Source organism: Lagopus muta, chromosome 4 (genome assembly GCF_023343835.1).
Source record: "Lagopus muta isolate bLagMut1 chromosome 4, bLagMut1 primary, whole genome shotgun sequence".
NCBI classification, from domain to species: domain Eukaryota; kingdom Metazoa; phylum Chordata; class Aves; order Galliformes; family Phasianidae; genus Lagopus; species Lagopus muta.
In genome coordinates this window covers 36,212,847-36,239,000 of record NC_064436.1, presented here as the reverse complement: position 1 = coordinate 36,239,000, position 26,154 = coordinate 36,212,847, and the positions used below count along the sequence as shown (strand labels likewise).

Sequence of the window (26,154 nt, the reverse complement as noted above, 5' to 3'; positions counted from 1 at the left end):
ATCTGTACAAAAGTAGGCATGCCTTTAGGCTTATTCTTGAAGTGTATTTACTGGCATATGGAATAATAAAACAAACATTTGATAGTTTGGAGCAAGACCAGCATCCAAAACAGGCTCTAAATGACAAACAAATTGGAGTAGGCACTTAACATCCAGAATGAGCCAAACTATACTGAATTTAGATAGTAAATGCACAAAATTATTATGTATGGGAACATCTTTCTGAGCTGAAAGTACCTGGAAGGAGGAATAGTACTTCAGGGATGTATCATATGTTTGCTCTGTTCTTACTTGTCGTTTGACAGATATCTTCACGTACCTGCTGCTGGAGGAAGACTTGAGATACCTGACCAAGTACTGTTTGGCATTTGTGTATTTTTAGTTTGCATTCAAGGGAGGATATTGCCCACTACCTTCCATCATTCCTCTCCTTGATTTACTTCAGCAGCTATTTTGGAATAATTGTAATGCCAATTCTGGGTTAAGTCACATAGAAATATTTTAACTATCTGAAATTGCCATGCTCATTTTACCTCAGCATTCTCAATGTTTTGTGGTGCTTCTGCAAGCATGTTCCACAGTGATCCAGCTCTGTTTAGCCTGGAAAAGTTATGAGTAAAATAGCTGAAGGTCATATGGCTACTATCCATGCATGGCTTAATCCTTTATCAGAACAGAAAATATCAGAAGTGAATTGCAAAGAAGGTTAAAATCTTATGCGTAGAAGAGTTTTGATGTTAGCTGATCTGGAAACAACCAGAACTGAGTGAAATATCTGCAGTGAAATGAAGATGATTATCTCTTTGCTTACTTACTCTGAACTGGTGGAAGTACTGTATGCTGAAAGCATTATTCAAATCAATGTTCATTTAATCTAATCTGATATCTAGGTGTGATTCTGTCTAGAGTCTAAGGAGATTAATGAAACTTTTATTTGTCTAAAACTGGCATAGTCAAAACCAGGTTTATTATGACTTACATTTTTTGGTAGTATAAATACCCAAGCCCAATAAAGTCTACCCTTTGTGTAGTGTATCTTCTGAGTACACTGAAGTGATATTCTGACCCTGAAATAAAATAGCTAACAAACATTCCAGTTTGACTCCACATGGAATTAAAATTAAGGAGATACATTTATTTTGAGAGAAAGACTGAGTAGATCAACCACAACAGCTGTAAAACAGGCAGCAAATGGTAGAATGGTCAGACTGTCCATCGTCTTATAATAAAAAAATAAATAAATGGCCTCTCATCATGAAAAAAGGCTTAAATTGAAGGAACTGCAGCCTAGTCAGCCTCACTTTGGGCTCGAGGAATTTATGAAGTGAGTCATCCGTGAACACACTTCTCGGCACATGAAAGAGAAAGTGGCTGGGAAGAGGCAGCATGGATTTAGCAAGGGTAAATCTTGCCTGACCTTGATATTTCTGTGATAAAATGACTAGATTAGCGGGCAAAGGAGAATAGTGAATGCCATTTACCTCATCTTTAGCAAAGCTAAACTGAAATGTAGTTCCAGAAAGTAGCAAGAACTTCTTAAAGAAAGTTTTAGTGCAGTTAGTCTCTGCTAAGCCATTCTGGGGAAAAAAATCCAACAGTACAGTATGGGATCTAGTAAGCCAAAAGCAAGTGTAAACCATCCCTCAATCTAATAAGGAAACAGTGCACCTTATGAAATTGCCTGTATATCTCATGGCTGGAATAAGTTTTTTCATTTTGTCACTGTTACCATAATCATAATTTGTGCATGTCAGATGCACAAATTCAGTGATGATCTAGTAAAATCTGAGTCAGTTCTATTTGTGTCTCATATGGAAACATATGTGCATATATATATATATATAAGTATGTATACATCTGTGATGCACGTATTGTTCAGTAATGAATTTGTGTTATAAGCAATAAAAAGCAGTACTGACTGAGACCAATGTAATGATGTCTTTTGGTAGTTTCAGCTACTGCGTAAGAAAAAGATAAACATCAATTTCCTATGCATAATTGATAGTGGTGACAATTATTAATTTGCTTTAGTAAGCCTGAAGAATTTAAGCCATGCAGCTGATCTGAATTCTAACATTTCTTTCAATTTTTAAGAAAGACACACTAATTGTACATGTCCGTTTTGGTGGTGACTAGATACAGTGGTGATAGATTCTTCAGAAGTGCTGAGAGAGAGATAAAGTTAGGCTAAACTGATGTATTTCATATTATGAGCAGCTGTACGAGCCCTAAATACCATACCCAAGTGATTAATTTCTGAATGGTGGTGAAAAGAGAGGGGGTGCTTAAATAAATCAATGGTGATTTTAATAAACTGGGAGCTTCTAGGTATTAAATCTGTCTGCATCTGATCTGAATTGCAATTACCTGTCAAAAATTCATCCATCATTGCAAGTTGCAGACAAACTTTCTGGCAGCAGATGTTTCAGGAAAGCCATTTCATATGGGAAATATATCGTTTGTTGTATAGCATTCCCAAGAACAAAAAGCAAAGTAGAAAACATTTCATGGATAACAGCAGTAACTTCTGTGTCATATCTAAGCCTAATTTATTGATGAATTTAATATGTAAATGTGAATTTCCAACATAAATCAGTCAATGAAAGACTACTTATAATTCAGATGATCTCAAATAGATGTAGTAATTAATTCAGTTTTTGAGTACTTGTGAAAGCTATAGTATTTCTAATAACTTTAAATTCATTATCAAATGCTGTCTGTTAGGTTAGAAGACTAGTACTTGCATTTCAAAAAAAAGTACTATGCTTCAATCACCATGCTATAGAAACTGCTTGCAGAGCTAGACAGCCTACAAAATGGTGTTCTACTCTCAGATATATGTTGGTTGTTTCTCCAAAAATAACACCTCCTATTTTTGTGTTAGGAAACTACAACAAAAGGAGAAAAGGCTGAATGTGGATTGAATTAAGTATTGAATTCAAAATACCTAAATTTCAGTTTCTCATTTACACCTGTTCCATCATTTGATACATGACTGGTACCATCTCATATGGCAAGAAGGCAACATAATGAACATTTCTTTGCAGCCATCAGTGAAAATGTCATATAACACTGCTATCTCTCATATGAACATGCACCTTGAAAATGACCTCTGAAGACAGGCTGGACATATGATTAGACGATTACAGTCCTAGCCAAATGATAGACCAAGAGCTGTTCCACTGCCACCTCTATCAAAATCCTTCATTCTGTTTGCCAATTATAATAGCAGAATCTATCATTCTTTTCAATTTTCATTATATCAGGAATTTACTTTGTACAATTTCTTTCTCTGTATAATATTTTAAAATCACATTCCACTAAATGTTGTTTCTAACATAATTGAAAACAATTCACTTATAAATGGATCTATCTGTCAGCACTTACTTTATATCCTCTATATGATATGCTGGTCTTCTTATCTTGTCACCTGTCTGGTGCTTGAGAATTCATCTTTTATATTAGTAGCTCAGAAAGCCTCAGCTTGATACACTATATCAAGTGTGTTAATTTGAGTTCTACTCTCATCATCCTATAAAACTGACAGCTACCAAACATTTGGAGAAACCATCTTGATTTGTCATTTATGCTGCAATATGTCATTTTTCTAAACTCCTCAAAAAGAACAAATGCATAAATTCTTGTGGCCTCTTCCAAAACACTTTGAAAGTAATAGGACTGTTAGTTCAAGAAATGGTGAGTCAGTCTATGAATGCCTTAAAGAGACAAATAGTTTAATATATTATGGAGATTAGGAATTTTCACAATGCAGTCTGGTCAGAAACACATTTTACAACTCTGCCAACTTCCATTTTTATTCCTGTGGTCCATCTTTCTTTGTCAGTGCATAATGTCACCGCACTACATGTTTTATGCATAAAAATGCCTTTAAGAATATATTTAAATGTTGTATTTTCATTAGTCTTCTTTATTTCACTCTTGCTTATTTATGCAGTATTAGCTGTAGGTACTTTGTGCAAATCACTTCTCAGGCTTGTAACGAAAGCTTGTGTCTTCTCCAAAGGGTTTACTGCCTTAACACTGGTCTTTCCTACCATCTGTCTGTTCCCCTCTGCCAAATACACAGAGGAAAACCAAAATATGGGAAGCAAATGGTCATCTGCATTTAACAGTGTAATACATGGGTGCTTGAACTGGCACTGTGCACTAATTAGAGAAGAGAGTCTATTTCTGGATAGTTAATGAGAAGTAGTAAGTAGAGTGTAAATTACAGTGAACCTTGAAAGTAAAGACAAATAACTTTTTTTAAATGCAGTAGAGAAGCTGGAGCCAGCAAGGGGAAAATAGAAAGGCAAATGGCATGGAAAATAATCCTGGCAGGAAGCTTCATAATGAGCAAATGGGGAAAGATAACTCGTATCCAGCCCCAAGCCCAGCAATAGCTAAGACTGAAGGGTGCAAGCCTAAAACTCATCCTTTTCCTCTCTCTGGTATAGGGATCTCAAAAGGACAACTGCCAGTTTTAAGGGCAGATGAAGAAGCAAATGCTTCATTCTGAATATGACAACCAGATGGCATGGAGCACGCTGAAGCAACCACCAAGCAGTGCCTTGAAAAGCAGTATAGCGTCGGTGCGAGAAGGTCAGATGTTGGGGCATGATTTTCTGGGGCTCCACATCCACGAGATGGTGTAACAGCATCACTAGATCAGCAGAGGAAACAGCTTTGAGGTGAAGTGGTATAGCATGCAAATGAGCATTTTCTTGTCCTGATGGGTTACTTGGCTCCTTGTGCTAATGGTGAGGGTATGATGAGAACCTGTTTAGCTATCAGCCATAACTGTGTTGCTTAAATTGCTTAAAGAAATCTTGTGAGGTGACAGTGGATTCATTATTATAGAAAAAAATAGGACTTACCCTGGACAGGGCAAGGTGCCAGTGCCAGTCAAACAATGCCTACTTGCTTGATTAGAAGCAAACCATTTGAAAGCAGAATTCTCCACAATTGGTGTTTTTAATTTCATTTTGCAATGAAAAGGTTATTGAAAAAAGATGTTACAGCTACTTTGATCATGCATTCCTACAGCTTTAAACTTATTCAAAGTACAGACCACACACATTTCAGGCTTGTATATCTAATATATTTCAACACTGCTAAAACACCTTTGCTCTCAGCACAGAAATATCACGAGAAGGGATTATAGAAGCCCACTAGAAGAAGGACAAGAGGTCTAAAACATAAAATAACTTCATTAAAATGATTTTATTATTATTATTATTTAAGCTTGACAAAATAAATAGAACAACCCTTTGAACCATTTTCCTGAAAGAAGTGACCAGGTATTTTAGAGGCATTTTTCATTTTATTAATGACATTTTATTAGAAGAATGCAAAATGTAGCATGCAGTAACTATGAAGGCATTCGGGGTCTTTTTTATTATGACCATGAACATTTATTTGTGGGATAAAATTGCCCATAAACAGTAAAGTCTGTTACTATTGTGTATATATATATATATATTGTGTATATATATATATATATATATATATATGTGCCTGGTTCTGTTAGCTATTGCTTTACCCATGACTACCATAATGCAGTACTGACTTTAGATGCATCAAATATAATGAAAATTATCATAGATCCAATACTGCATGACCACAATTCTGATATTCTTCATTGTGTACTGTGAGCTTTCTTTTATTAAAGAGAACAAGTATGAAACTTGAGTCATCCAAAGGAATTGCAGTTTGCAGCTACCTCCCAGAACTATGTGTTGATACCTAAAGAAAGCAATTTAATCCAGTACTTCTCAACCCACTCAATAAAGAGACAAAAATTTCAGTTTGTACTACAATAGCCTTGAAGTCAACTTAAAGATAAATAATGTTCTTTGCTGGTTTACATTAGAAATCAAGCATCTTTGTTCTGAATAACACTGTGAACAAATTAAGCAAAAAGAAGCACATCTTTTAGCTTTTTTTTCAGCGTCTTAGTTTATAATTTTTATATAGTATATTTCTTTAGTCTATCCAGCACGAGGCTGCAGTAATGATGTTTAAGTAGTGTTGAAGACAAAATATATATATATTGTATCAGGAAACATCTCCTTACCTTTTCCCTTTCCTAATCTAAACATGGACATTTTTCTTAATGATGTCAGAACTTTGAGGCCCCTGTATACAATCACTAGGTGTACAAAAGTTAGGCTTAGTAAGATTATCGCAATGGAAAAATAATCAAAATAAATGGAAATACTCACCAGTGTTGTAGACCTTGCAATAAACTCCACAAGGAGCAGTCTCCAGAAGGAAATCCTTCCTCAGTGGTAGTCAGCATTTAAATGGAATCTAGGAGAGATGAAGCCAGGCTCCACCCCTTCCTTCTGTGGCTGACTCATTGCTGCCTCAGGTGGTCAATCAGAAGTTCAGGCCATGATCAACAGTTCCTATACACCATGTTGAGATCCAGCTTGAACTTTTCAGTTCTCCATAGGAGATCCATCACATATTCTGTGATGAGAAATCTAATTCATACTGATCAGTGTGTTATTGATGTATGCAGAGCTCAATGAATGATTCTTATAATGCAGAATCATCTCCTCCCACATTTGGAAAATATTTTCAAAGCTCCATGTAACTCAATATTGTGAAAATGTCCCTGGTGTACAGTCTAAAACTGTTGTTACTGGATCCCAGCGCCAAATACACTGTGGCCATTGTAAGCTCATCACAACTGTGATGTCTGAAACATTAAGCAAGTTTCTATTCTAAATGCAGGTCACAAAATCTTTTTTCTAAGGAAAAAAGTCAGAAAATCCAGTTAAAATTCTCTCTTTTCAACACAGAAGATGAATAACTAATTAGGTAAAAAGAAAAAGAAATTGATTTTTGTTTTATGCAAGATGATAGTTTAACTTCTTCATGGAAGGTGATTTTGCCTAGTAGAACACTGTGTAGTCTTTCCATCTCTGCAAAATTTGTCATTTTATCAGTACCTAACCAAAAATTTATATTTTGTTGAACTGTTGAACTAAAGCAGAGAGCGTTTTTATATTTACACATGTGACTTATTGCCCCTTATGTTCTTGAGACTTCTCAGAAAATTGAGAAGGCTAAGGACACTTCCAAATCTTCCATACAGAGCTGACTCTGAGATAGTCTGTTTTTTTTCCTAACTTTCCTTGTTTTTTCCTTTTCACTCTTTCTTTTTTTGAATTATCTCTGTTTTGCTTCGCATTATGGCTTTTAATACTAACACCTGAGCACAAAAAATGAAAAATTAAGATACTGTTCCACTTGACTTAAACCATTATGCTAAGCTGTTGAAATAGTCTGAGTTATGCCAGCTATAGAAATTAGGTGAAGATAATTTTGCCATGTATAAAAGATTTCAAAACTAATTGCATTCATTTTCAGCTAGGGAACTGTAGTATTTAGTACTTCCAGTTTCAATGAGCTTAAGCTGTTCTTACTGGACATGAGTCATACAGAAAAGTCCAGCAGCTAAAAAAACCTAAGAAATAGAATTTAAAAAAAAATAATACGTTGTGTGGTTTAACAGCCTACTTGGAAAACAGAATATTGTTTAGTTTCATAGCAGATTAAGAGAACTGGTTTTTTGGTTTCTGAATATATATGGCTATGATTTAGCATAGCAAGGCAATAACTAGCCATGACTGTAGAAAAGAATATTATGAGACATATTTTCCTGGCTTTTTTAAAATTGAAGCTGTGTCATTTCCACTGTAAACTTTTTCCTTATCTATCCAGCAGCCTGTCTTTTTTCTTGCACTATTTCAAGTCTACAGTTAGAAATCTGCAATGCCAAATCTGTCTCATTACCGGGGGAGATTTATACAAGACAGAAGGTAAATGGGTACTAATTCTGCTTCTGTTTTCATGTTCTGTAGCAACCAGTGCCAGACCAGGTCTGCAGGATGACTACCAGGCCAGGAAGCCCACTGAGTTTTTGCCAAAATGTGGTCAAAATTATAGGACCCTTGGATGGATGCCAGGCACTGTGTTTTTAACTAGCAGGCTCAGGCAGGGCATGACCTTAGAAGGCACAGTACTGATACTGGCATCTCCAAAATGCCATACATAAGGTGCACCAAGAGGTTTTGTTTGTTGTTTTCATATTGCTGTATGCCAAGAGCACCCCTTGCAGGAAATTTGTGCCCAGATGCACAAAGTATGTCAACCTAAATTCCAGACCTCTGTACTGACAGGTTTAATTTTACTCCTCTTTTGAATTTGCTTGTAAATACATCCAGAAAATTTTCTTATGAAGTCTTCAATGGAAAAAAAAAAATAGCTTAGAGAGTCAAATCTTACAGCTGAATGTGCTCAGACTTAGAAGTTTCTATCTGTTTGGACAAGATATTTTCATTTCCGTTCCCAAGCAATGGCAAGTATTGGACTTTTGCCTAACACAGCTTAAATCATATTCAGGTACTCTCTCCCCAAATAAAATCTTCTGCCCAAAGGAGCTGTGGGTATATCCACAGATTCATCTGCAGCAAGAGGACAGTGAGAAGCAGTAGGGGACTATGTTGTGGTTAGCAGACATGACATGGCAAAATGGACTTTTATTAAATGTAGTGTTGGCCAACAGAGTATGGAAAAAAGCTACTACTACTACTCTTAGATGTCAAAGTATTTTCCTCATAGTTATGTGGGGGTTTTGTTGTTGTTAGTTAGTTAGTTAGTTAGTTTTACCTTCATGGAATAACTGGCAAAGGTATTCTCAAAATAAGGTATTTCCTCCAACTTATACTTATTGTCTCTTCAGATAAAACACCATAAGCGAGACAGAAGGATGGAATAAAGGAAAAAAACTATTTTAGGACATCTGTAAATAAGGCCTGTGGATTTCTTTCCTTAAATTCTTCAAACATCGTTTCCAACCTTGCAATTCTATGATTCTATGATTCTAAACAGGCGGTAATTGCAACTGTCTAAAAATTCATCTTCTTTCCACAAATAATTTTGATTTTTTCAAGGTGCCAAAAAACATTTTTCCATTTTGAGACACTTCTGATTTTCAAAATATGACATTTACAAAGGATGAGGAAGATTCTTAAAAAAGAAAAAAAAAAAAAAAAACCAACACTGAAAACATGAATTTCTACATGAATTTCTAATATACATACATATTAATATGTGAGAATCATACTGTACTCTGACAGGTACAGTCTTGTAGCAATAATTTCCAACAACTGCATGGCCTGGTGGGCCACAGAAATTAAAATTTTGCACAGTTAGCAAGATTTTTATTCTTTATAATCAAGTCATAGAAAATTAAATATGCGAGATTTTAATGGAAGAAACACAGGACTGTCATATGTCACCCTATAGATGGTGGTATGTCTTGGGGTTGCAGTTACATGGGCATCTCTGATCTGTTCTTGTAACAATGAGCTGTGAAATAATATTGAAATAGCTTTAAAATTCCTACAGCAATGCACCTATATGGAGATAAATGACTTTAAATGTATCTTTAAGCAATTGTGTAAATATCTAAGCTAAGATTATTCATATGAAATTGTAATAAAGCTCTGAACACAAACAGAAATTTGGAAACTGCAGCTTTTGGCTGCCTTTCAAAAAAGGCATTTTATTTTCACTCTACATCTACTAATCCAGAATGAAAATACGATTGAGATTGAAGGGTAACTGCTATGTCCTGCATTGATTGTGCAAGTTATTTTACATAGTTCTGGGAACATACAAGTTTTTCATGCTTTCATTTATAAAAATATTGCACAATTAGGTGTCTGGGGTAGGCTACTAATAATATGAGAGACAGCTCTTTACCTCGTACTTGTAAGAAAACATGCTGGAACAGTAAGACTGTTCCATGTAAATGGTGCCCTTGCATAAGTTTAACACTCCAGTTCTGTCTTCCTTCCTTCTCAATTTATTGCCTGATTTTTATTGACTCATTTTAATTTTAAAATCCCCAAGGTGAGGTCTTTATGTTCCTGCTCATCTAAAAAGCATCTTGAAGCCTACAGGGATAAATACGTATCATTTGCGATTAATGCTTAACAAGGTGCCTTGCAGTTCTTGGCCTTAATATTGACTGTTGGCTTACGCATGCACCAGCCAGAAAGTGGCATTAAAAATCATTTTTTCTTAGACTTCGGTGTGTTACACTACGTGATATGTGTAAAATAGTGGTATGGGGTTATGTTTGTTTTCAACCACAGATTCCATCTTTGCTAGATTGTAGTGAAAAACATGAATTGTTCTGTGGTTAATTCATATAAGAGAGATCATATTTTACAACTAAGTAGTGAGAAGCTTAAATTATTTCAAACAAAGCTCTAACATCTTGGATGATGTTTTTCCTATTTCTTTGTTTTCTTGCAAGTTCTCTTTGGTAGAGAGATGTAGTTTCACACTATTAGTCTGTGCCTCTTGCGCTTTCTAAATTTTTGTTCTTTAACGAATAGATGAAAAACAAGCAATGAATTTGCCACCAAAATACATTCAGTGTTAATCATTCATTTGTAATTATTAATAGTTTTTCTTCTAAGCATCTTCTAAGCATCTTCTAAGCATATCTATCACAGATAAAGTGTCAGTTTCTCCATCTCTCATTTGCACTGATTGATACCTCAACATGATGTTTCAAAGTTGAGTGTAATTACTTACTAATTTCCCAGTGTAAAAACTATTTATTTTACAGTAGCATCTTTTTAACCTTCTTTTAAATTATAAATATTCTTGACAAGCCTTCAGTCATTGAAATATGGAAACAACACCAGCAACAAAGAGGAAAAACAAACAAACGACAACAAAAATTACCATAATTCTGAAAGTAAATACTGAAAATCTTACCAGACTTTGTGAACAGTTTTAAATTGGTGAAAAAAACACATTTTTAGTAGGTGATACTCGCCTTTTTTTTTTTTTTTTTTTTTTTTTTTGGTCATATAGTCCTTCTTGACCTTGAGATCCAGACAAGATTTGCAGATATTGTGCAAAACAGCATTTGATATGCAAAGCATTGGTTACCAGCTCCTGAGTTTGCCTGAGCTTGTTCTGTTTAACAAACGCTCTGCTGGGTTTTTTTTTTGATCAGTTGAGCTTGTTAGCACATGTAAGTAATTCATGGAAACCACTAATTTTCATATTCCTCTTGTATACTTCAAGTTTTCATTCATTGAGCTTGTTGGGATCCAGCTAAAATGAATGTTTCTTGCTCAATTTTTCTCCACAAAAATAAAATTGCTCTATTTTAATCTATTTCAAAGTAATAGAAGTCTAGGGGAAAGGAAACAAACAAGGAAATATTTTATATGTGGATTTATCTTTTCATTTTTTAGCAGATGAGTCAGATTTTTCCATAGCCACCTTTTGAAATCACTATGTTATTTTGTCATTTCTTTCTGAAAGAGTAACAGTACTGAATCTTTATCATATTGATCATTTTACAAGTTTTCATCTGGGGTCCAAGATAATACATAACATTGTTATTGCATTATTATTTTTCATTTGTATCCTATTGATTTGCTGCCAGCAACTTACAGGTCAATTTACAAAAAGATGAGATATGATTTATTTTTTTTCTAAAAGATTATGCCACAAAGGGGATGTTTTTATAAGGCTGTAATATCTCAGGGTTTGTTTTTCCTTCTCACAGGAATGCAACACATTCATAAATTAATAGTGAAGTTCTACCTGAATTTACACCCAGAGTATCCATGGCTTCTGTATAATTCATATGAGTAAGTGGCTAGGCACAAGCTTACACTTAAATTAGAATTTTACTCCCAGGCATGGTTCTTTTGTCATTTCTTCCTGTTTAACTTAGAAATAATACCATAATTTCAGTATAGGTATACACATATAAAAGGGATTAGAGAGACTTTATATATCTAATCACAACAAGCTGCCAAGGTTTAAGACAGCCAAATGACAGCTACTAAAATTATACATGAAGATTTATTTTTGGCATTGACCAGCTTAATATCTGCACTGAAAATTCCCTTCTTACTAGGATCTTGCTCTTTCCCAAGGCCCTGCAATTCTTCTCCAAAACACTGGTATGAGTTTCTCCCATGGGATCAGCATTTAGCCCTGCTCAGTTCTCAGACATTTATAACCTTTTGTGGCCAACCTGCTTTGCCAGCATAGAAGGGCTGAAGAATTCTTGCATTCTCCATTCTCCATATCTGTACTGGAATGGGTACCATTGGGTCATGGTTTGCAAAAATGTTTGTTTTCTCACCCACATCTCCCTAAAAAATGTACTGACAGTACATTACTGTTAGTACACTTGTCTGTATTTAGGAGGCACACTTGAAAAGGAAAACAGGAATACTTAGCCAAATTTCCTTACTACTTATTTTTATTGTCATTAGCTACTTGGAAAGCAAGTATTAAAGCAGTATGTAGAACAGCGCAGGTATGCATGTGTTTTTATTCCTTCAGTATAAATCTATCACATAATTTTCAAGGGGTTGTTTTTTAATTATTTAATGCAAAATGTGCTAAATGCAGTGAGCTTGTGTATATATACACCCTGATATGTGCTATTATTTTTCTCTGGAACCCATCCAGGTATATCAAACACACAGTGAGCAACACAGGGCCTTCCAGTTCATGCTATGCTTACAGTGTATTGAATTTGTCTGGCATACTTTCAACAGGAGCAAGTCTGACGAGAATTTTTATAGCACAGAATACCTTTTCTGCCAGTGGAAAATTTCAGTTTTGGAAATGATCTGGCATTCACAGATCACACACAGCCTTTTAGACTGAAATCAGATACTGACATTACACCATACTCTTCACGACACAGGACACTGAAATAATCAGATGGCCCTAATACATTAATATTAAATTCTTCCAGAAGTTCACTAATGCACTTTTTATTGTTTGATATAATCCTAGTCCTGGGCAAAGTTGAACAGCTAATCTACTGTCAGGGTAGAATGTGTCCTTCCACAGCCAGTAGGTCTTTGAAGGGTTACTGATCACCGTCTGCTAACTTGGCCCTTATAATGTGAATAATTAATGGAAAGATCCCAAATGTTGAATAACAGGTTCAAATTTGCATTGAGGATAAACATATTTATCTAGCTTTAATGCAATTACTTATACTATTTCCTAATATCAAGGCAGCTCTTTCAGAAATTTTTGTATGTAAAGCCATCTATTCTGGTAAGTTATGAAAGCACATTACAGGGCTTTGGCAAACAATTCTATTTTATACAGTGTTATTACGGAGGAGCTGCCCAAGCAAATCAAGTTAGCAGTCTGCACATCAGAGCCTTAATCATCTGAGTTTTGCCTTTGCACACAGCAGCAAATAGGACCGTCATTCATATTATAATAACCTCTAATTTAAGTTCAGCCAGTGTTGCAAAACCAACAAATTGTTTAGATGTTTTGTTTCTGATATGAACACTTATTAGATCAGATTTCAGAAGACATTTGATGGCTAACCTTTGTCAATATCATGACTGTATACTGCACAGACCTATTGTGTTTGTTTTGTGGGCATAGACGAAACATTGCATAGATGTTATCAACGATCCCTTAGCGGTCAATCAAAATATAATTTATTCCTGTGCAGTACAGGTAAAACATATATCTACAAACTCTTTTTCCGGGGAGAGAAGACAAGATTTCATGCCAGATCAAATCATGTAGATTAAATGTCAACAGCCATAAACTTCAAGTAAGACTTGGAGATTCAATTACTGGATTATGCTAGGCTGTTCTAATTCTTCATAAATCTTTTATATATGTCTTTTGATTTCCTTACATTATATCTGTGATGATAAATTACTGCGTGATGACACAAACATACAGAAGCACCCAAAATTAAACTTGCTAATAAAAACTCTGTTAGGAAGCAAATGCTTCATTAAAACCAGAAGTTGTTATCATAATGTGGAAGTGGTGTGGACAGGACATTGTTCCATGATAATAAACATATTTCTCAATTTAATGTTCATATATTCTTTGAAGAGGACCAATTTCCTCAGTCAGTACACTGGTATTCTACCATTCAGCATCAGGACATTTGTAGATAGGGCATCCTCCTACTATGCAGTTCTACAGCGTAGATTATTGCACAGCTTTATTTAAGAATAATTGTCTTCTGGTAGTTGATATTTCCCATTTTTCATTCTTTCATATTGACCTAGAATTCATGTAAAAAATACGTGTTTTTTTACACAAATTACATACATGTATTGCTGTTCTTTTTTCCTTAACAAGTTACAAGTCGTGTCAAAAGTCTGCTTTAATGTTATGTTTAAAAGTGGAAAGAAAAGTCCCGAGTTTCTTGATTTTGTTAAAGCCCACTGAAGAGAAGAGTATTTCCTCCAATATCAGTGGTGTGACCATGCAATGTATTTCTGAACAAAAGCTGAAAGTTTTTTGTGATGATTTTTTCCCTCAGTTGTCTCTTCTGTTCATACTTCTAACCATGCAATGAGAGCAGTGAAGTGCACAGTTTATATTTCTGTGTCCCAGCACATCCTCATCTCCTGAACTTTTAGTTCTTAATAGTTTTCTTTTTCTCTTTTTTGAGTTATGAAAAGATCCAGCCATCACAAGAATCCAGACACCATGTTTTTCATTTGTGCTGGTTTTTTTGTTTGTTTGTTTGTTGTTGTTTGCTTTTCTTTACTATTTAATAATAATTCAAGGAAGCATTTTTTAATTTTTAATAATTAATTCTCTGAAAATTAAGCACACAGGCACTGTAACTACCTCTCTTTTCCCCATGACATCTATAATTGTTATTAAATGACTCTAGAAGCACCACAATCATTGGAAATCCTGTTGAGATTTAACAGGTGGCCATATGCTACTCTCGATTAGAGGAAGCAGAGGGCAGCAAGATGAACCTGAAAACCTGTCAAATGTAGGCAGAGCTGAGAGTTTACTACATTCCCACTTGGGGACCCCAGGACATATTTTTGCAAAGGGAAAGCTCATTAGCTGCAAGAGAGCAAGTAGCAGTACTCTGTGAAATCTTGGGATACGAAGCATGCTTTCCATCAGGGATGTATATATTACTGGCACTCAGCATCTTAATACTTTCTACTATTCTCCCCGCAAATCTCCACAGGTCCAGAACAGAGCAATTATATTTAGCTTGCTGTGTGTAATTTTTTTTTTTTTTTTTTTTGCTAGAAAGAAGGTGCAGCAACAGACAGTTGTTTTGGCTTCTCCATGCCTGGTTTGCTGTCAGTGTGATCAGAGAGAAGGAATCCTTCTTGAAGGTTTGGAAAACTAATGAAATACTGTGAAGTTAGTTCTTTCAAAGATGTAGATTTTAATGTAATCTTTGCTTTGAATGTATGTGTTTGTGTTTGCAATATGTATGTACATGCATGTTTTTAAGGGCTTCCAAAAATATTCCTTAATTTCTATTTTTTGAATTCTCAACATGTTATTTTCAGTTTTATGTATTCCCACAAGTAAATTCAATTAGATATATTTTTAATTATGGGCTGTTTGATGACTTGTACAATTGATATCACATTTTTTCCCCACTGCAAAACATATATCTTAGATTTTAAAATAGACTCAGTATGATGGATGGAAAGCACCTTCACCTGATGATGCTCCAAACCAATCCTGTGGTTTGCACTTTAGCAGGAATTTGGTTCACATGCCACATCCAGCAGCCAAGAGGAGTAAAACAGACATTTTTCCCCCCTGATTCATAACTTTTTGATTCTCTCAGTGGACACCAGCCCCTATATTAGAAGGTCTGTTTGCATGAGCTAAGAAAAATCCAGAAAAAAAAACGAAATACAAAATAACAGCAAGATCATGAAGAGGTATTCCATTTTGTCATAAAATCCAATAAAAGCTGGGATTTCTTCTCAAGTATTTACAAGAGACTATGAATCTTTCGCTTCTCTAGTGCATAATTTGTGTTCCAGTCTCTGAGTTCTTCTGAGTAAAAGGTAACTCTGTTCAGCAAGTCCTATATCTGCAGTCACTAGCAGGAACTTATTAACCAGCTATGCAGTAGAGCTTGCAATGTATTTTCTTTCTGTACTGTGGAAGCCATCAGTTTTCAAACTCCTGTAAGACTAGAAGAGCATTCACCGTGGCAGCACAGAAACACCTAAGGTCTGGACTGCCTACTCTGGGAGATCAGTGTCTTCCATTTCTGTCAGGTCCCAGTCCTCTTTTGGTAAGGGGTATTTTGTTCAACCACTTGGTTCTCCACTCATTGCTAAACTGTAGATTATCTGCTGTTACAGGGATCGTCCACAGAAGATCCATGACTGTATTCACCTTGTAAGACAGTTCATTTTGCTGGTCTAACTTCTGCTTCTTACTTTTCTGCATAGTAACTTTTATTCAGCAAACTGAACTGCTGAAAGTTGGAGCTAAAATTCTGAGCTAAGTCTGCTCTTCTAGTCTACAGTCTATAGTGCATGATAATTCCTTCCTTGTTTTCTTGTTTGTTTTTCAGCCATCGCGCTCCCTACTCCATTATTCCCTTTAAGAATATATGGTCATGCTTTTCTTAAATTTTCATATCACTTAAAAATACTTCTATCAGTCTAAAGAAAAAAAAACCATCTTTATTTAAATCTTTTTTTTTTTTTTTTTTTTTTTCCTGGCAGGATGTCTTCCCAGAGCTGAGGTGTCACATCTGAATTAAGTTCACAAAGGACAAACCAATTCTGAAGTAAGTACTATTGCTTCTTTTTAACCATTAGCACTGATATTTCCCACGGTAGTTGCTTTTTAATAAAATCTAAATATGTGAAGTCATTCTGGCTTATTCCCTGAATTATTTAATCATCTATGGACAGGCATGAGGATCTTCAGAAGTGTCTAAATTAGTTCAGAATGAGACAACAATGCATGTGTTTTACTACTGAAACAGCATACCAAAGAAAGTGTTAGACTTTGTCTTTTCAGTGCCCTCAGATTAAGACTTGGTGCCTTACTAGCTATACATAGCATGGGCTACTTGGAAAGATTCCAGGGCCACTGGGTGAGGTTATTTACTGTATTATGCAGGTGGTGAGTCTAAATGATCTAATGATCTTTATGCCCAGAAAAATCTCTTATTCTACATAATACTCTTGACATTTTTCTTTGTCACTTATTTATCTACACTTAGGAAAGGCTGATGTGTGACTTATTTTACTGATGGCATGCCCTGTGTCCCTGTACCATTGTTAATGTGCTGTGATTTTTTATTCAGTCATTAAAGTACTATTAAAGACCTCAATATTGGTCTTTATGTGGTCACTGGAAGAGTTTTAAGCAGGTTGTTATTACTCTTAAACTGTCTTGCACTATTCAGCATACTCTAAGCAGCAATTACAAAACGGGTTACTTAACATCAAACCTGTACACAGTAAGCTGGTGAAATATGTTTCAGAGGTATAATTCACCCATCCACCAGAGCACAATAAAACACCATCTGTATTTCTGATTTTATTGGTTCTGTCTGCTTTCATCTGGTGCCTGAACATTTTATCTGTTCATACTGTTTTTTCTAATGCAATAAAAAGATCGGACAGGATTTTGCCCTTTATTTTAAGTGTTTGCTGCATTTAGAGGTAAATAACAACCACTTTTTGTGTTGTATATATTCAGACTCTTGAAGGAAGAAAATATTTTGAGAATAAGCATTCTCTACTGCATCCAAAGTATGGTTTAATATGAACAGCCTCTTCTTAACATCTTGTTTTTGTTTTGCTCTCAAATGTGCCTGTCCCTTTCTACTTCAAAAACAAAGGAAGTGGAGTGGAGGAACTGATTTCCTTGCAGTAGGTTTGCATGTTGAAATAGTTGTCAGGTATACCTACCTTATAAAAATTTCCCCTTGTGCCATTTCCTCCAGTTGTCTCCACAGCAACTTGCTTTGTCATCTTCTACAATTGCTATGGAAGTGAATGCATGTGTTCTTATTAATCTAGCCAACAACTTTATTCCCAAGACAGCAGCATCATCCATTAGGGATGGGTAATAAAAGTGTCCTAATATTCTCCCATCTGCTATCCATGCTTCCAGGAGACTCATCTCTCTAGCAGAAAGGTGGCAGAGATAGACCCCATCAACTTGTGGTCTGCATGGATTGTTTCCAAAGTGTGATAGAGCCTGATTCTAGGCCTCAACCTGCAAAAAATAAGTTCAGATTGGAGCATCTAGTTTTTGATACTGTGTCCTCTAGCTCAGTAGGATACATCTCTGGGATTTAGGGATTTATGTTTCTTCATGCATTTTAAAAGAAAAAGTGACGCATGGGATGCATAAAAAATAAATTAGGGAAATACAAAATTTAACCAACCACAAATGCCCTTAGCCATGTCTGAAATGCTGCTGAAAGGTGCATCACAACACAAAAATTAGAGAATTTCAGTACAATGGTCTAATTTGAACTAATTTCTGACCATAGGGATCAATCAGGACTCTGAATCATATACTTTCCCATAAAATAATGCCGGTGAGGCCACTCTATAACTTATTAAAACACTGAACAAGTCTTTTAGCATATATAAGTTCCATTCCCCTCAGCTCAGAAGAGCCCAGCAGGGTTTTAACTTGGTGGTGGGCAAAGTATGGGTCCCCCATTAATTCTATCAAATCTATTGCCCTTTGCATGTAGAAATTAAGAATTAATTCATCCAGAGAGACTGAGCAACTTAGTCGTTAAGGCTTCACAGGGAGAGGAAAGATTTGGATTCCAGTCCCTGCAAAGATGGATTCTAAATCGTTTACATCAGGAGTGAGATGAGTAGAGATCCTCTCTTACAAGCAGATAAGTCTTTTCAGAAATGAGCTGACACTCTGAGCACCAAAACAGATCACAGGAACTACAATAAAAATCAGTGTTCTGCCAAAGCTAAAGGGATAGGAATCTGTCAGGGAGAATGATGGAGCAAGAAGAGTTTATTATAACAGGCAAAAGAAAAAAGCAAGTGAAAAGTGTAAGGAACTGGAAAGGACTTTAAGGAACACAGTGCTGTTTAATGGGGGAGAAACTGAGAGACAAGCAGTTAACAAGCCAGTGTGATGATTAGCATTTTTTTCAAGACAATTTGCAGAAAGTGACAAGTTAAAGGCTTTGATTTGCCTTTTTCTCACTCTGCTCATGTACTTACATCACTCATTCAATACAATAACCTATCCTAAGCAGTTGTAGGAAGCAGCATTTTTTTTGTTAACTTTTAAATAAGGAAAAAAATTGGAATTTGAAGTATGCATTTCTTTAATAGATAAAGGGTAAAATAAAGAAGTATAGCTGAGTGAATTTTTTGCTTGTCATTTGATAAATTAACATTCAGCATAGGAAGTCCAAAACTATTTAGTTCACATGATGTCAGTCTTTGTCTCCATTATAAAATTGTATCAAAATGAAAACATTCATTCCTGAGCTTGGAAGAACCTAATTCTTCAGATATTCCCTTAATGGGAGTCATGAGTGTTATTTTATTTGGGAGTCAGAAGTGCTGAGATAAGAAGCAGTAGCAGTTTTGGGATTTCTTTCTTCCCTTCCTTCTTATTCCTTTCTATTCAATCAGGAAGAAGTGCAATCTAGGTAAGTAACAGCAAGGCATCCTACATTAAGATAGCAAGTGAGGTTGAAAAGTCAATCTTACAGGCTTTAGAGGAGCTGATACTAGTAGAAAAAGAGTGCCTGCCGATCAAAGCCAGAAGATATAAACATCCTTCGATCTGCTTCCATAAGTCAACAAAGCACATAACCTAGAAAAAAAATGCTTTCCTCTGGTTTGTTTCCCAAAAATGAGAAACTGCGAAAGCCTGTAAGTAAAGAGTGAATATGAGATAGTTGTCAGTGTAATGTCAGCTTCTAGTAGAACAGAAATAACTCACAAATCTTGGAATAAGTTCTCTACTGCCTTGCACATTGTACAGTCTTTTAATCAAAAGCCAGAATGAACAGTTTCCATCCAGCCTCAAAATACCATGTTGTATTATGCAGAAAGAGGACTATTGCAAAAACGTTGCTTTTCCTGTATTTAAGATCTAAAACCACTACTATGCAGGGTTCTGCTTGAGTAATGACTTCAGTGGCATTCCCTTTTTCCTTTTGTATAAAATATATTTTGGCTTATGTTTTCTTTCAGCATACTTCTATAAATTCTCGTGGGACACAGTATGGGAGCCCTTCCAGGATGTGACCTTTAGATATAGATAGAGGAAGTGTGAATGCATATATTCTCATATGGTAAATTATGTATTGACCATAATGACAATTTTCCCTTGTTCCTTTCTAAACAGTTTCATTTTAGGTATTTGTATGACATCACAATATAATTAGTCTTCCATAACATATAATCTTTGGGTCAATTCTGTTTGTTTAGAGTCTTAAACACTGTACTGCATTTTGATAAAGACATTATACCGTTTAATGCCAGTGTACTATAATATCTTCCATCAAAAAGTGAAACATAGGTAATAATCTATTATGTGAGGCTATTAACTTATCTATCATTGCAAAACTAGAGCCACAGATAAACCACCTCCTATCCCTTTGTGGTCAGAGGTAATTCTTTTTGCTTATTAGCTGTGTGTTGGTTTTACAGATCTTGTCACTGGTGCCACATTTTCTGTGGCCATTTTCTATTGTGGAATGTTCTCTAATGACAATTGCATGGCAATTCAATACAAAACTAAATTCCAGTGGTGGAGGCCAGTGTCTTATCTACTTAATTGTTTAGTGCAGACAGAAATTTTCTCTCTGATTTCTTGACTCACACGGATAAATGATTATCCTTAGGAAGTAACTTACTTGTCTTCTGGTCATGCGTAAGGCTGTGTTCGAGACTATGATGCTTGGCCGCAGGCACAAGGCACTTTTTTGTGAGATCGAAAGGGGTGCTGTCACCAGTTGCATCGCAGCCCTGCAGCTGATATCCCAGTGCACAATACTTGCAATTGGCATAGCAAGCCAACCAGCTGCAGATCAAGATAAGCAGCTACATCTCTCCCTGCCTGCAGCCCTCACTACATAGTAATTAATGTAGGCTTTCAGTACTCCTAGGGTTTTTGCCTTGAGAATTAGAGAGGATATACATCTTCCTAATGATGCTGTGCAGCACTGAATAGACATGGTTGTTTATGGTGAAACAAAACTGTGATGTAAATAAGCAATCAGTTAAATCCAGTTAACTATTTAATAGTTTTGAGTGGCAAAGTATCCAAGTCCATGAACCTCAGTACATAATGATAGCTTGATATAAACGTCTTCTAGAAATTAAAATGCACTGAAATGCTGCAATATATATATAAGCATTAACAAACTTTTTGTCTTTCTTTCTTTCTTTTTTTTTTCCCCCACACTCTCTATTTGGTCTTCTAACAAAATCCTAATCAACAAATTTTTCTATGTATTACATTTGTATACATATTTTATACATTTACTTAAAAATACATGGAGAGATCTAAATATACTTCTCTTTGTGTTAGTGTAGGTTTAGCAAGCATGCAGAAAGCAGTCTTGCCAAAGCATGCAAAAACATTTTGGCTTGACTGTACTAGTATCTTTTTCTGATCAAAGTAGGTTATTCTTTTGGACATATATTTTCTTATACTGAAAATGCCTGGAAGCATAACAGGAGTAAATTAATTGCATGGTAACAGTTACAGCACTCCCCAAGTTCAAAAGGATGCAAAGTCAACAAACAATACAGTAAATGAGAATGTGAAGACAAAAAGTTTCTCTGTATCTTTTTGGCAAGGATGTAAGCTGGCATTGTTGCTCTTGGAATATCATCTTGGACCTCTGCCAGCTGTGCAGCATCTCAAAACATTTTCTGTTTTTGTTTCTTGCCTTTGTAGCAAGTGCTGAGTTTTGCTTGGAGATTTTAGCTTTTAATGAGTGAAAATCTGAGTGAAGTCCAGCTAAAGACTTCAACTTTTTCCTGTAATATCTGCAATATTGAGTTAAATTAAATAGGGCAAAATTGATCTCCAGTCAAGTAAGCTAGAGCTTTTCTGTTGACTGTTAGGTCAATTTTCATGCAACGCCCCTAAATTTTAAGGAAAAGCTTTCCCTTTGCATTAGGATTAACTAATAACTACAAAATCTTCAGTCGTGTAGTGCATGATCCCATTAAAGCCATCTGTAACATCTTGCCTTCAAATTATAATTGGGGTGCATCATTAACAATGAAACTGAATTGCAAATGGTGATTGTAGAGAAAGAAAACTGTACTGACTTCAGTAGGATCAGCATTTCATTTAGAATAATCTTATCTGTAGAAGATCATGGCCTGTGTATGGAGATGCCTATGTAGAATTTAGTGTGTAAGAAGGATTTTTACTTTAGAAGGATTTTTACTTGTATTTATTGCATTATTTGTGCAGAGGATTAACTTTCAGTTGGGATAAGCATTGTTAAAAGTCAGAAATCCCATAAACTTTAATGAAGTACTGCCTGAACATTCAGCTTATTGTGTATGTTCATTGTATTATTTTGTTTTCTATTTATCTATTGAACAGTTTTGTGCCTGCAGTATCCCAAACATGTATGGACAGTTAGTCTGAAAGTATAACAGGGACAAAGAAATGGACTTTGCCAAAGAAATATCAACAGGACTATCAAAAAGCTACTTAAAATGTTTAAGGTTAGTATTTGGAAAGAAGCATTGGTGTGCTGATGGTCACGTGGGGTGATTGCTTGCTCTCTCCCCTCTGTGACACTGAACAAGGATGTACCTTGCTTAATGTCACCTGAAGGCAGCAGAAATAGTCAAGGCAGTTTATGGAGTTCTGATAACTGTGTTGGAGTGTGCTGGATTTCTGGAGAGAAAGCATCTGTTTTCTAGAAGTGTGAAATGATGTGAAGTTAAATTGCTGATGTTGGTAAATAATTGTGGAGGGCACTAGGCCTATTTTTACAGGCAGTGAGTCCAGGAACCCATGATCACTTGCCTCCTGAAGAACATGATAGTCCTGTTCCACTCAAGGCTGCACTTAGTCACATTTGTTTCAAAATCAGAATATTTGTGCCTGGCACTCACAACAGCATTTTTCTAATATTGTCTTGATACAGGAGCTGATGAATCTACAATTTATAAGTGGCCAAATGCATGTTCTCCATGACAGGGTAGGGATTGGAGCAAATGTAGCAGTTAAGACAAATAATAAAAGCAGAAAGAAAAGAAGCCAACTTTCCTTCTCTTACTGTCACCTTCAGAAGGCAATTGTCAGAGAGACTTTTCTGTTCAGTGTATATCAAGGTACGGATCTGGTTTAGATTTTTGTGAATAACTTGAGCAGGTGAGTTAGCTTTGATGTCCTGCTTAGTGTGGTGGAAAGACCTATGCTGTAGTCTAGCATACATGCCCCCCAGCTAGGGCAGTGCTGCCTGCGCTCCAGCCTTCCAGACTCAGCTGAGGAAGCTTTGGTTTGTTTGCCTCACGGAAGCGGAAAAGGGGATGTAATTTTTTAACTTTTTGTTGTTGTTGTTGTTGTTATTTCCAGATTAAGCCCAGTAGGTAGATATTATTCAAATTTTAAAAATTACAACTTCAACCACATACAGAGTATGAGATTAAATGTTATGGCCATTTGAACTCAATGGAAACTACTTCTGCAGACTGTGAAGACTTGGGGTTTGGACAGAAGTGACTTAGCACATTATGGAGGAAGGTGCTTGAATGTGCTTCTGAGGGCAGCTGTTTCCTTTCACTTCTGCCCTGTACCAAAAGAAATGAAAGAAGAAAGAAAAACATAGGAAGAAAGAGAAAGAAAGGTGTGAGAGAGAGCTTTCATGTACAACTGAAGGGGTAAGTGGACGAAATACTGGGAGAGTGAGAAGAGAGGAAGGTCACTGTCCCAAAGGACAATGCCAGATGACTACAAGCATAGATTAAGAATTTTGCAGATATGAATTTTATGCTTACTGTTTGATTTTTTTTTAGCATAATTTGCACTGCTTTATTTTCATGACTGTTGGTAAGGGGTCAGATTGCTCTAAAAGCAAATATTTTATTGTATACATATAGTGGGATATTCAGAGACACTGCTGACATTTAACCTTCTCAGATCAGTTATGCCAACTGAGATGACAAGAACAAAAAAATCTGAGGATCTCTTACAATTGATATGCAAAAATACCCTCTTGTTTTCCTTGCATAATTATAACACATGTGCTTAGGTCTCCTGATGTTGAACAACCCTTTACTGCTTAAATTTATCCAGGTTTCTGTGCTGAATCAAAAATGTTCGGTGTTGAAGAGAATGCTTTGGCTTTCAAATATGGAGAGAAGGAGACATTTCCCATCAGTGTGACTAGTCTTTTTGTAAGTAAAATAAATGGTGGCTGCACAGTCATTTCTAACAGAAATTTAAAACCAAACCAACAAAATAACACACAAGCAAAAAACTGTTTTTTAAATTGTGGTTAGCAGGGAATATGCATAAGTGTACATTAGAAACATTTCCATTTGAACACCAGAGAATACTTTTTTCTCCTACAGAATAGCTAAAGAAGTTCAAAAAATACTAAAGTAAACCATCATTCATGTTTATATGAATTCTATATAACTGAACAATCAGGGCTTCAGATGTTTACTTCAGAACTCTTTGAGTTTTTCTTCACTTTATTGTGTTTATATTCTGTATGTATTCATTCTTGGATTCAAAGGAGTTAAAAATAATAAAAGGAAGCCTAGGGTAGGACAGGCGTAAACAAATGTAACTGTCTATGAGAAATGACACTCACATATTTTTCACTGATCCTTGAAAAATTAGATGAGCCTCAGACTTACTTTTGGATTTATCTGCCCTGGTTGTGCTAATGTCTTAGGGCATTCCCAAAGTACCCCGAAGGAATAAAGTCCTTATTTTATCTCCTTTTTCTTGTAAGAGCAAAGATGAACAAAGTGAAATATCGATTCAATTGCTTAATAAACTGATAAACCTGTAGGAGAAAAATGTTTTCTGCTGCATCATTTGTCATAAATGAAATTATTAAAATTAAAAAACAAACAAACAAACAAAAAAAAAAAACACACAAAAAAACAAAACCCTGGTGGCCTTTGCCAGAAATTGGATAAACACAGTAATCGTAAAACAATTGTTCCTTCAGTCTTCCTAATCTCTGGAGACAACTAAATTAACACAGAAATCAAAGAGCTTTCATTTACCCTGAAGCCAAGTGTTCCTAAAACCACGAAAACTCTTATTGATACAATTTATTGCAGACTCTGTCCTGAAGCAAAAAAAGTAACTTTGCACATATTTATTTTAATACTTTTGCCCTTTGACTAAAGCTTGCTTTTGACTTGCATGGTCCCATTGAAGAGCAATGCCTGGCAGTGACATACTTACTTAATAGCCTCAGTGCATACTTCATCTGTTTATGCAGAAGCATCATTTTTGTGCACACTGCTGAGAATAAAAACCAAGGTTGATATACCAAAAAGGAAAAACACCACTTACCAATTTTCACTTATGCTCTACAAACAATCTGCATTGAATGTAATGCATAGATCTGTCTTTCATAGAAATGCGCAGCCAAGTAAGTGTGAAACAAAGTTGGAGACGTTTTTAAGATACCCCTAAAGTGCAAAGACAAGCTTTCAGAAAACATTTATCTAATAAATAAATTTGATGAAGAATACTAGAAGAGACAAAACAAAAAAAAGCAGAGGAATTGTAGTTTCAAAATGCACCCAAGTTAGGGAATTGGAATAGATCTTCCCTCCTGACTCTTCAACATCTTCATAGCTCTCCCTTGGACATTTTCTAATAGTTTCACGTCATTCATATATTGTGACCTCAAACCCACATACAGCACTCCAGGTGAGGCCACACAGTCTAGAGCAGAGTGGGACAGTCCCTCTTCTTGCCCGGTGGCAGCACTAGACCTGATGCATCTCAGGGTATGTTGGCCTTTTTGGCTGCCAAGGCACAATGCTGACACTCATTCAACTTCCTATCACTCAGAAACCCCAAAGATCTTTCTGTGGGGCTGTCACTAGCCTGTTGTCCCTTTGTACATTTATCGAGGCTTGAGGCTATAAACTAACATTTCTGGAATCAGGACTCTCCAAAGTGTTTCTAACAAAATACTCCATCACTTCCTGTCACTTTTTATTCAGTGTAAGTAAGACAATTTCTGAGATCAACAATGAAAAGCAATACATAAAATCTAAGACAAATGATCATAAATGGCCCTGCCAAGAAACTAGATCATATATAATTTAA

General features: G+C 35.7%; 1 long non-coding RNA gene across 6 annotated transcripts in view; it reads left to right on the top strand.

Annotated features, from left to right (window-relative positions):
* LOC125691912 (uncharacterized) overlaps window positions 1–26,154 on the top strand; it is a 48,321-nt gene that overhangs the window by 5,711 nt on the left and 16,456 nt on the right. For all 6 annotated transcript variants that reach the window (XR_007376321.1, XR_007376324.1, XR_007376323.1 and 3 more), the window contains exons 2-6: window positions 15,127–15,215; window positions 16,581–16,645; window positions 22,441–22,565; window positions 23,540–23,729; window positions 24,145–24,245. This is a non-coding gene — a long non-coding RNA (uncharacterized LOC125691912). The remainder of the gene's footprint in view (window positions 1–15,126; window positions 15,216–16,580; window positions 16,646–22,440; window positions 22,566–23,539; window positions 23,730–24,144; window positions 24,246–26,154) is intronic.